Source organism: Telopea speciosissima, chromosome 8 (genome assembly GCF_018873765.1).
Source record: "Telopea speciosissima isolate NSW1024214 ecotype Mountain lineage chromosome 8, Tspe_v1, whole genome shotgun sequence".
Classification (NCBI taxonomy): domain Eukaryota; kingdom Viridiplantae; phylum Streptophyta; class Magnoliopsida; order Proteales; family Proteaceae; genus Telopea; species Telopea speciosissima.
The window spans coordinates 46,872,695-46,885,242 of NC_057923.1; the positions used below are offsets into that span (position 1 = coordinate 46,872,695).

At 36.3% G+C, this 12,548-nt stretch overlaps 1 pseudogene; it reads right to left on the reverse strand.

Moving 5' to 3' along the window:
- Positions 1 to 522: 522 nt before the first annotated feature.
- On the reverse strand, positions 523 to 1,543 carry LOC122672709 (annotated as a pseudogene).
- Positions 1,544 to 12,548: the final 11,005 nt, after the last annotated feature.

The window sequence follows — 12,548 nt, forward strand, 5'->3', positions numbered from 1 at the left end:
GAAGTTTCCCTATCTTCTTTCTAGTTCATCAAATTATTCTTTAACTGAATAGTGTACCAAATGGACCCGTATAGAACTTATACTACTAGAAAAATACATGTCTATTTAATCAGTTACATTGGTCCTCATGAATGACCCCCTCCCCACCCCTTTTTTTGGGTGCGGATGAGGTAGAGGATTCCATTTATGTTTCCGATTGATGAACCACACTATTCACTTATAAATAGAAAAGTTAGATGAACATTGAATTCGTAACATATACAATAAAAGCTTCAAGAAATTTCTACGAAAATTTTCAATAAAGAACAAGCTCATGATGTTTTTTTTTTTCATATTTTTTCTGTTTTTTGTACTATTTTATATAATTTATTATATTAAAAATAGGATAAACGTACTCGCCCTGACTTTGTTTATCGAGCCGAGTCACCAGGTTTTTTGAAAGGCAAGTCAAGCCAGAAAATCTGGTTTTCCAACTAACTAGCGTTATATATTAATGCTTCGTTATTATTAGATAACTACAGATATAATGATACTAATAAAGCTTTATATATTTTGGAAGTTACAAATATATATCGAAAATTAAGCCAAAACCACATAGCTTTTCCTCCATAAGTTGGTCTAACTGCTCTACCAATGGGGTAGTGAGATAATTCATCCAATCATCGACCTCACCTTTCATGAACAAAGTCTGATTTTCAAAGTAGGAAATGGATTTTTCTGATGACTTATTCACCTCAAGACTTTTAGACACTCGAAACTACACAATCTTGATATCTCATCTATTACACCATCTCTCTCTTCTTCTATGGTTAAAGGGCATCTCATGAACTCTGCAAGTCTCTTCAATTGATAAGTGATGTCTTTTTTAAATTCTTCATACTTCAAAAATAAAACTTTTTTAGGCCTTTCTAAGTATTCATTCCAGTAACCCAAGGCATGATTCTAAAAGGGTCCAAACCCTGTTATTCCCTTACAGAACATCTCAAAAGCTTTCTCTAGTTAAAGTGGGCCAAGAATTTCAGATCTTGGCTTGTTGGTGAAGTGCTAATAAGAGACCAAACTATCTCTAGGATTCCGACATAAATAGAAAATTTTGCAATTGGAGTTCTTGATGGATTCTGGGAGCCATGGGTAAGGAATATGGGTGGCAAAAACCCTTGCAGAAGGAAGATGTGCTAAATTGGGAAGCTGGTGGTTGTCTATGTATAGCTTAAATTCAAAAAAGGGAACAAGATCATGAGTTATCTGTAAGCAAAGGGTGGTTTTGATCATCAGAAAGAGTAGTACTAGTGAAACGATGACGATTAAGGATAGCAAAACCAAGGCCTTCAACCACGTAGTACCTGATTTTGGTGTGGTGACTAATATAACATCACTGTCAGATGCATGGAAGTGGTTTTGGAAGGATATTACTACTTGTATCCCCTTGGCATGACACCAAGAGCCTTGATATTTATAAAGGGCAAGGCCAATCCACCCTTTCTCTTTGGGCAAGGAAGAAAGAAGTGCCATAGAAGGAGGAGAATCAGTAGTAGTAGTTTGGTTGATGATGTGGGTATTAGCCATGAAATGAAAAGGGTAGCTAGCTAGGTTCTACACGGATTTGGCTCCTTTGTAGCACGGGGGTGCGCTACAGATCTTGTAACGTGGCCAGCTTCTTTGACACATGGACAACTTTAAATCTGAGGAACAAGAATGATATGGAGCTGGTAAGAAGCCTAAACGTGCGATGTATCTAAGATAATGTGAATATTGAGCGCCAAATAGAGAAACCTTTCTTCTTCTCCTTCGTTCACGACTCTACTCTCTTCTACAAATTTTTTTTTTTATGCACTAGTGTTATTTTGTGATTGCGATTTTGGAATTCTAAATTTTTGGATTCTGTTTTTGAGATTGCAATTGATATTTTCCTTCGTTCTCGAGTTTTACCCCTTCTGAATTTTCATTTCAGACTGTGGATTCGGCTTCTCTGCAATAATGGTGACCTCTTTGTCTCCTTCGTTTCAGAATTGAAAGAACCATTGAGCATGCCCTAAACTGTTTTTTTTTAAGAAAAAAAAACGAGGACTGTGATTTTGGAATTCTGGATTCTGGATTTTGAGATTGCGATTGATATTCTCCTTCGTTCTCGAGTCTTCCCCTTATTGAATTTTCATTTCAAACTATGGATTTGGCTTCTCTGCAACAACAGTGACCTCTTTTTCTTCTTCGTTCCAAAATCGAAAATACCATCTGCATTTCAAAGAGTTGTAAATCCCTCTTCTCCTTCATGGGTTCCAATAGTGATGTAAGTATGGTTATTCCTTTTTTTATTTTATTATGCTATGGTTTTTCCTTTTTTTATCAAGAGTTCATCCGAAGGATCATTGCAGTAATTTAAGTTGGTTTATCCTTTTTCTTTCATTATCCATGTCTGGTTTTGATACTTTGGCCATATTGTTGTATGTTGTCTTTAATCTGCTACTACACTTAAAGTTGTCGTAAAAACTTCCTTTTGATTGTTCATATGATTTTTACACATTCATTTATAGTTTACCATGGAAGGAGATAATACGATGGTAAATCAAGACATAGGTGAAGATGTTGAGAATGAGACTCGGGTTGGCATGAAATTTAATTTAGAGAAAGAGGTGTATGAATTCTACATTTCTTATGAGAGAAAAATGGATTTTAGTATGAGGAAAAGTTATGCACATTGCAGCAGAACCAATAAGTCAATCCTAACTTCGAGGAAATTTGTATGTTCTAAACAAGGTGTGACACAGAAGGACAACCGAGATAGTGATATGAACAAACCTAGAGCAGATACAAGAACTAATTGTCATGATTGAAAATGGACAATATAAGTGTAATGTATTTGTTGAAGAGCATAATCATCTTCTTCATTTACCTGCTACTTTGCATATGATGCACTCGCAATGGAAAGTTTCAGATGCACATGGTTTACAGATTGTTTTGGGTGATGATTCCGGACTAAGACCTAAGGCTGTATTTGACTACATGAGTCAGTAGGCAAGTGAAAAAGAAAACCTTGGGTACACTAGACAAGACCATAAGAATTATCTCCGAGTGAAGCGTCCGCGTGATTTATTTTATGGTGAAGCCGGTAGTTCATGAGTCAGTAGGCAGGTGGAAAAGAAAACCTTGGGTACACTAGACAAGATCATAAGAATTATCTCCGAACGAAGCATCAGCGTGATTTATTTTATGGTGAAGCCAGTAGTTTGTTGAAAAACTTTGAAAGACAAACAAGGAGAAATCCTTCTTTTACATATGCATTGCAGTTGGATAGTGAGGAGCAGATAACAAATATATTTTGGGTTGATCCGAAGAAGTTAATAGACTATACCCAATTTGGTGATGTTGTTACCTTTGATACGACATTTTGCACCAACAAAGAATATAGGCCATTCGGTATATTTGCTGGATTTAATCACCATACAGGTAGATGCAATTTTTGGGGCTGCCTTGTTATATGATGAGACTTCAGAATCTTTCAAATGGTTATTTAAGGCTTTCCTGAAATCCCATGGACAAAAGAATCCATTAACCATTTTTACTGATCAAGATGCTGCAATGGGAAAGGCGATATCTGAGGTGTTCCCAATACATGGCATGGTTTGTGTACTTGGCACATAATGCAAAATGGGACCAGGCATCTAGGAAATTTGATGAAGGATGGATCAAATTTTTTGAAAGATTTTACAACTTGTTTATTCAACTCTACTTTTCATACTATTATGTTATTGAGCAACTTTTAAGTTATTAGCTTTGTCTGGTTTTATCCGGTAAATTGGTCAATTATGGAGGTTCAAGGAATGTCTCTTTATACACTTCCTTGCATCCAAAATATTTCATTATTTTTTTTTTCAATAATTTTTTATGAGAGAAAGAACTCTACTTGGTTGCGTAGGTGGTGCATTTTCTACACAGACAGCCTTCTTACTGTCGGATTAGGACTATTCATATAAGACCCTTGATTATATCAAGGCAATAAAAAAAATGATTTAGTTCAATACTTCAATTGGTATTTTTTTATTTGGTCCTTTTTAATTCAAGAGGAAGTCTTCTTACAAATGAAATACTTATTTAATTCAATTGGTCTTTTTTTATTGCCTTAATTATATCAAGAGTCTTAAATGAATAGTCCTAATCCGACGGTAAGAAGACTGCATGTGTGAAAAATGCACCACCTACACAACCAAGTGGAGTTCTTCCTCCCATTTTTTATATTGGATTAAACTAACATGCTTTATAGAGGTAGGTGAGCCTTTAGCTCAAAACGGTGCAACTGGGGTTACACCCAGTAGATGGTGGTTCCAATCCGCCAGGTCTCCTAATTTCTTTATTAAGGGATGTTCCTTGTTAATGATAAAATTCCTTTTTTTTTTTTACCAAAAAAAGATATTAGAAATATCTCAATTAGGTTCTATAGATGAAGTGTCTTTTAATTTAACATGAAGTGTTTTTTGTTTGATTTCAGTATCAATTATGTGCAGATTTTATTGGATATAATTAAATTACGGGTGATGGAACAAGGTCTAATCTAATTGGTTTTGTTATGGAGTGTGCCATTGATGTGCAATTTCACTTCCAAAAGATCCTATTTTGGTCAAGTGTTATTCTGCTCAAGTATAGTCTTGAATCTACATCCTCTATTTAATGTCCAACTCTCTAATATATAGGTTTTAAATGGTTCTTGCTATTAAGCTGAATGGCAGTAGATCTACATCCTTTATGCAGAATTTGATAAAATAGTCAGATCCTTCCTGTACCGTGTCTCTTTGAAGCTGAAATGGTAGGTTGTTATTTTAGCATTTCCTTCTTACCACTTACTATTGCATATTCTGTATCTATAGTTAGTCTCAGTACAATGTGGTGAGAATCAGTGGATGATTGTCCCCCCACCATCTCCACCTTCCAGTGCATAGTTTTGAATTGTCATGTTAATAGGATGTATCAAAACATGATATTAGCACCCTTATATATAAAAGCACAAACTTTTTTACTAAACTTTAAAACTAAGTATAGTAAAAGATCACAATGCTAAAACCTACACATAAAAGGAGGGTCAGATGCAACAAAATAGTGATGAATACATTAGGAGTCCTGGTGGATTTGAACCACCATCTCCTGGGAACAAACCCAGGTGTTCTTCCTTTTTGAGCTAAAGACTCGCCTATCTCCATAAACCCTGTTAGTTTAACCAAATATAAAATAATGATAGATAAAAATAAGAATTATTGTTTGATAAAGTATCTATGGGAATCTGTATTTCATAGGCTTGAGCCATGTCCTCCATTGTTGTGTGACAATTAGCATATTGGCAACCATTTATACCAGCAAGGTCTTTCTGTGTTTAATGATAAGCTGCATTTTTTGGGATGTTACATTTACTGGTCTGGTTTGTTTGGTTTGCCTAAACATGTTATCAAGAAGTTAGAGTCTATGTTCTCTAATTTTTTGTGGTCTGGCCCTTCGATGGAAAGAAGAATTCACTATGTTTCCTGGACAGACATATGTAAACCTAAAGGAGAAGGGGGTCTAGGAGTTAGACGGATCAAAGATATAAATGTAGCAAGGATCCTTAAGCAAGTGTGGTGGGTAGCTTCCAAGAAGGATTCATTATGGTTTAAGTGGGTCCAACATAGGTATTTGAAGATAGATTCTATTTGGATAGTGCAACCAATTCAAAATAGTTCTTGGGTGTGGAGGAAAGTCATTAGGTATCGAGATCAAATCGGATCGCTTGTTCAACACAGGATAGGTAATGGAGCTTCTACTTTTCTTTGGCTTGACCCTTGGCACCCAGAAGGTCCTTCTTATCAGATTTGGGGATTATATCCAGTATAATGCAGGATCCAATAGATTGGCCTCTATGCAATCCATCTTAAGTGATGGGAGATGGAATCATGGCCCAGCTACCTCTTCAAATCTTAGACTAGTTTGGGGCCAATTGGATAGCATTCGTCGATGCAACGGGTCAAGGGAAGATTCAATCATATGGAATGGATCCCCTTCTGGTACTTTCTCTACTAGATCAACTTGGGACATAATGAGGACTCATCATTCAAAGATGGATTGGGCTAATACTGTTTGGTCTAAAAGTTATATTCCTAGGCACTCGACAACCACTTGGAGATGTTTGGTAGATGGTCTGCCTATCAAAGACCAGCTTCGTAAGAGAAATGTGATGGTGTCCCCCTTTTGTTGCTTCTGCTAGGTGGGGTTGGAGACTAGAGATCATCTATTTTTTGAATGCCCATTTACTAAACATATTTGGGGAGTTATCTTGAAACTTTGTTCTCCTTCAAGAAGGGTTTGGAGTAATGCCATTTTGGAGGCTAGATGGATTGCTAAGTATTTTAAAGGAGATTCGATTGGTGGTGTTGTGAAGCTTGCATTTTGTGCTACTATTGGTCATATATGGAAGGAGAGAAACTTTCGTATTTTTAGGAACAAGACCAAGACCAGCCCTTCTATTGTTAGTGATATCCGAGCAGATATTGAAGACCGATGTAAAGAGATTATCCCTAAGGGCAGAAGAACTCCTAGGAACTTGCTTCTAGTTGAAAGATGGAGGGTCCATCCGATTTGGGAGAATAGGTAATTTGTTCGGGTCTTGTAATATGTAATTGGTTATCTGATTTGTTTTTGTTTCTCTAAGCCTCTTGTACGTTGTCCTTGTGGCCTACTTCGATTGGCCTTGGCCTTTGCTTGTAAGTATTTTGTTCTTCTTTTCAATAAATTGATTCTACCTATCAAAAAAAAATATGATAAGCTGCATTCACTATCAGCATGGTTGGCTTGCACCTCTCATGGTATAGCCAGCTGTAGTTTTCGATCACCTATAAGAATTCATTCTTCAAGTAATGTTGGAGAAACAGCGATGTAATCAGATGAACGAACAAGCTCCAATATGGCACTTGTAGTGGGATTCCTACTTAAATAAACCTTCTCCATGCTTTCTAGCACTGTCCTGAAGAATGATTCAACAGCACCCTGAAAAAAGACAACATTAGCCATCAGAAAGCATAGCAACTCAACGGAAGGGAATAAAATGAATAACAACAAAGGCTAGATGATTTGGAAAAGACAGGCCCACTTATGTTGACAAGCTGCAGCCAATGCAAAATAAATAAATAAACAACACTCGAAGCACCTGAAATACAGTTCCATTCATCCAGGTCCAATGCATAAGTAGCACAATAAGGAAGCTGTAAGGGTATTTATGTAATATCCCTTCATATGTTCCAATATAATCCTACTTGAATTAATGCCCAGGTTGTGAGGGGCAATTTAGTAATTAGTTCATCTGATCTAAACCTAGTTTCCTATAAATACTAGCTAGAACGGGTATTCCAAACTAGATAGTGTAATGCTTTAAGCTAACCTTGTGCTTAAAACCTAAACCTAACAATCTTCAACCGGTCAACTTTGGATTTGGAATCTCGCTTTTGGTTTGGTAATCGTCGTGGGTTCTATTTTCACCCACTTGGAATTTTCTTCTAGCGATCATACGTCTCATTCACGTTCACGATTTTGTTATATTTTGTTGGCGTAATCGTTTTCAAAAATAGTAGTTGTAGGAGAAAGCATTGATCTCTTGTGGTCGGCTTTAGCGTTCGGCTCTGTCTCAGCTTTGGCGTTCGGCTTGCCATCTACAGACTTCGTTGTACAAAGAGGAAAGACAATTGATTGCTTTGGTTTTATATATTATAAAAAAAAAAAAAAAGTATATTAGTCTGTCAAAGCATTGAGTGCTTTTTTTATTTGAAAAGCAATTGAATATTCGTTGTTTCCAAAGTTCTTTTCTACTTCCTTTGATCTGAGTATTTAAAATAAAATAAAATAAAAAAGGGACAAAAGGAGGTTGATTAAAGCTTTTGTCAGATTTGATTGAAGACTTTTGTAGAACAACAAAAGCACCACTACAACCTTTTTTGGCAGTAGCTAAAAAGCACTTTTGAAGATTACCAAAAGCACTATTGAAGATAATCTTTTTGGCAGTGGCTTCTCGGCCTCTACCTACGAGCAGCCAACACCATCAGAGCCGACACCACTGTAATTTTGTGATCTTTTCCTCCCCCCATCTAAATTCAAGATTTTCCATCTCAAGTGTGATTATTCCTTAAATTATTTATTTTTATTTAAATTTTTACTTGGGCATATAAACAAATCACTTAACAATGGAGAAACATGCTGTTCCAATTGAGATGATCAAATTGGAAAGCTTTAGTGGCTTTGAGTTCAGTTCTTGAAAAAGGAGGACTCAGTTTGGACTGAAGTACCTCAATATTTTTTACACTGTAACAAATACATTTTCTGATTGTACGGACCTAACTGAAGCCCAATGGATAAGTGATGAGGACTTTTGCAAAGACTACCTATTGAACTGCCTGTCAGATAGGCTGACAGAGACCTATAGTAAATATGAGACTGCAAAAGATATTTGGGAAAACTTAGAAGCCCAATTCAAAAAGGAGGAGGACCTATCAAAGACTCACTTAGTTGACAAATTTATGGATTTCAAGTTTCAAGAAGACAAGGAAATACTTCCACAAGTGACAGACTTTGAGAACTTGAGAACAAAACTGAACCAAGAAAATATTCCTGTTGTTGATGCATTCTCAGTGGGTGCAATTATTTTTAAGTTACCATCTACCTGGCATTCCTTTAAAACTGAGATGCATAGGAAGAAAACACAAGTGGGGCTAGATGATCTCAAACGGTTCATTAGAATCAAAGATGAAAATAGAGCCAGGAATAACTTGAAGATGGTGAAACAACAATAGGCATCTGCCAGTTTCGTTCCACAGCCCAAGAAAAATCCTAGACAATCTAAGCCACCTAAGAAAGAACCCTAACAGTTGGAGGCCAAAAAGACTAACTTTAAAAGAAGGGCAAGTGCCGCAACTGTGAAAAGTGGGGTCATTATGAATTTGAGTGTAAGAGTCCTAAGAAAGGGAACACTGACACACCACAGAAGGAAGTTCACATGTTGGTGGACAAGACTGAGCCTACTATATTTGTTGCCATGGTCGACAAGGGTAAGGGGTTGGCCAATACATATTCAGATTGGTGGTTAGACTCTGGAGCGACTTGTCATATTTGCAATAGCAAGAACTTGCTCACTGATGTTGTTCAAGTAGCAGAGACTGTCACTGTTGCAAATGGAGACGTTGTGGAAATGGTTCAACAAGGGACAGCTAACCTGGTTCTATCATCAGGTAAAATATTAACTTTGAAAAATGTTAAAATCTTTCCTGATTTTGAAAAGAATTTAATTTCAATTGAAATTTCGCTTGATGCTGGCATGTCTATTACTTTTAGTAGTGGTAGAGTAACACTTTCTGTTAACTCCTTTTATTTTGGATGTGCTTATAATTTGAATGGTATGTTTAGGTTGAATTAGCTAATGAGACAATAAACCAGGTTAACCATATTTCACTTGATCTCAAAATACTACACTGTAGGTTAGGACATGTGAACTATAGGAAAATGCACAAACTAGCTAAAACTCATAATTTACCATTAGACACTTCAATTAGATTTAACAGATGTGAAGTGTGTGCTCAAACCAAAATAACTCAAAAACCTTTTAGACCGATTTCTAGAAGCACTCAACTTCTTGAACTTGTACATTCTAACATTTGTGACTTTAAAAACTACACAACTAGAGGAGGTCAAAAGTATTTGATAACATTTATAGACGATATTTCTAGATATTGTCATTTATACTTGTTAAAATCTAAAGATGAAGCATTTGAAAAATTCAAAATTTTTAAGAATAGGATAAAAAATCAGTTGAACTTGAAAATTAAAAGATTTAGAAGTGATAGGTGAGGAGAATACAAATTGACAGAGTTCAAGGAATTCTGTACCTCTGCGGGCATAATCCTTGAAACTACTGCTCCTTACTCACCTCAATCAAATGGCATAGCTGAAAGAAAGAACAGGACGTTAACAGAGATGTTAAACTCTATGTTATTGACAGTTGGCATGCCCTCTTGCTATTGGAGAGAAACAGTGTTGACTGCAAATCACATTCTAAATAAACTACCACATTCAAAACTGACTTCAACACCTTATGAACTATGGCATAACCATCCCTGTAGATATGACACTCTTAAAGTTTGGAGCTGTATAGCTTATGTTAGGATATAAGACCCTAGGAGACCTAAGGTGGGACCTAGAACAAACACTTGTGTGTATCTAGGTTGTGTAGAAAATAGTGCTGCAGACCGGTTTTTGGATCTATCAACCAATGTGGTGATAGAATCTAGGGATGCCATATTCTTTGAAGATAAATTCCTCAGAGATAAAGGCCTGATCTTGCCTGGTTTGACTGAAATGGTTACAGAATCACCTTTGGAATCTTAACCAAGTGTTTCTGACACTACTCCCATAATGCTCCCTGAATCAGAACCTAGAAGACTATCTACTAGAGATAGAGTACCCAAAGATTTTGGTGAGGATTTTATGACCTATCATTTAGAGACTGATCTATCCACCTATAAAGAACCGATGAGATCTAGGGACTCACTGCTATGGAAAGAAGCCATTGATGAAGAAATGAGCTCTTTAATGCAGAATGAGACCTGGCACCTTGTTGATCTATCTAAAGGGGCCAAGACAATAGGGTGTAAGTGGGTACTAAAGAAGAAACTTAATTCGGATGGGTCTATAGCCAGGTATAAAGCACGGTTAGTAGCTAAGGGTTATACTCAGGTGAGAGGGATAGATCATTTTGACATCTACTTTCTGGTTTACCATTTGGCAACTATAAGGATTCTTCTTGCCATAGCATCTATTGAGCACTATATTGTGCATCAAATGGATGTAAAAATGGCTTTCCTTAATGGAAACCTAATAGAAGAAATCTACATGAACCAACCTGAAGGGTTTGTCATGAAAGGTTCTGAAAAAAGAGTTTGTATATTAAACAAATCTCTCTATAGTCTTAAACAAGCACCTAAATTGTGGCATGAGAAGTTTGACAATACCGTAAAGAGCCTTGGTTTTCAAACCAGTAACTCGGATAAGTGTCTTTATTTTTTTTCTGAGTCAAACAAAGTCGCGATTATTTGTTTGTATGTAGATGACATGTTGATTCTAGGTTCTGATCTCTCTGTAGTAAGTGACATTAAAGAAACCTTGTCCAAAAAATTTGACATGAAAGATCTTGGTGTAGTGAACACCATTCTCGGAATGAGAGTAAGCTTCAATGAGCAAGGGATCACCCTTAGTCAGTCTCATTACATTGAGAGGCTACTTTCCAGTTGGGGATACAGTGATTGTAAACCGATTGAGACACCCTATGACTATAACAAACGGTTGAAACCTAACACAAGTGACATCGTGAATCAGTTAAAATACTCTAAACTGATTGGTAGTCTCATGTATGCAATGAGTTGCACTAGGCTAGACATAGCCTTTATGGTAGGCATACTGAGTCATTTCACTAGTAATTCTGGAGAAGAGCATTGGGATGTCCTGACGAGACTGATGAGATACCTTAAGGGTACTCTTGGTTATGCTCTATGTTATACTGGACATCCTCCAACTTTGGAAGGATATTCTGATGCATCTTGGGGCTCAGATTTGGGAGATAGCAGATCCACCAGTGGTTATGTATTTACACTAGGAGGAGCAGCTGTAGCATGAAAATCAAAGAGACAGATTGGTATTGCTCTGTCATCTATGGAATCGAAATTTTATGCTCTAGCTTCTGCGGGAGATGAAGTAGAGTGGATAAAGGATCTGATCATGGATATTCCTTTGAGGAGTTTTAAGTTAAACTCTATATCTATATTCTGTGATAATCAAGCAACAAAGACGATAGTGAATAACTCATTCTTTAATGATAAGAGGAGACACATTAGGCTGAAACAGGCCATGCTGAATTATAGAACAGAATAAAGTATTATCACTTTGATTGATGTGAGATCGAAGGATAATACTACAGATGCCCTTACAAAGGGATTGAACAAAGATCGAATATTCAAAACTATGGGAGAGATGGGTTAAAGACCATTTAGTCAGGTCTTAACCTAACCCAGTATTTTTTTGAATTATTTGAATCTCATCTGGCCTTGGAAAGCATTCGGAACAGTTTACATATTTCAGATAACTTAGTTAGATTACTAAGTATGGGGGCTTGTGAAACCATTCCAAATTTGATAATGTAGCAAATTTTTCATGTGAAGTTTCCTTACTTTGTTATTCCACAAAGGAATATGAAAAATGTCTGATATGTTTCAATGATATTGTGCTAGTCTTTATGTCATTCCATATTTGATGACATGTCTTTCATAGTATGGTGTACCATTCCAAATTTGATGATACAACATAAATCTATGTCTGATATGATGAACACAGTATTCCAAATGGAAACATAGTATGGTCCTTGTGATAGAGACTATATAGGATTGAGTTCTTGTAAAGAAACTTGATGATGATGCTTATTGTTTTTTATTTACCTTCAGCCATATATAGAATGTACTAAGTTCTTATCATTGAACTAGATACTATTGTGCAAATGATTG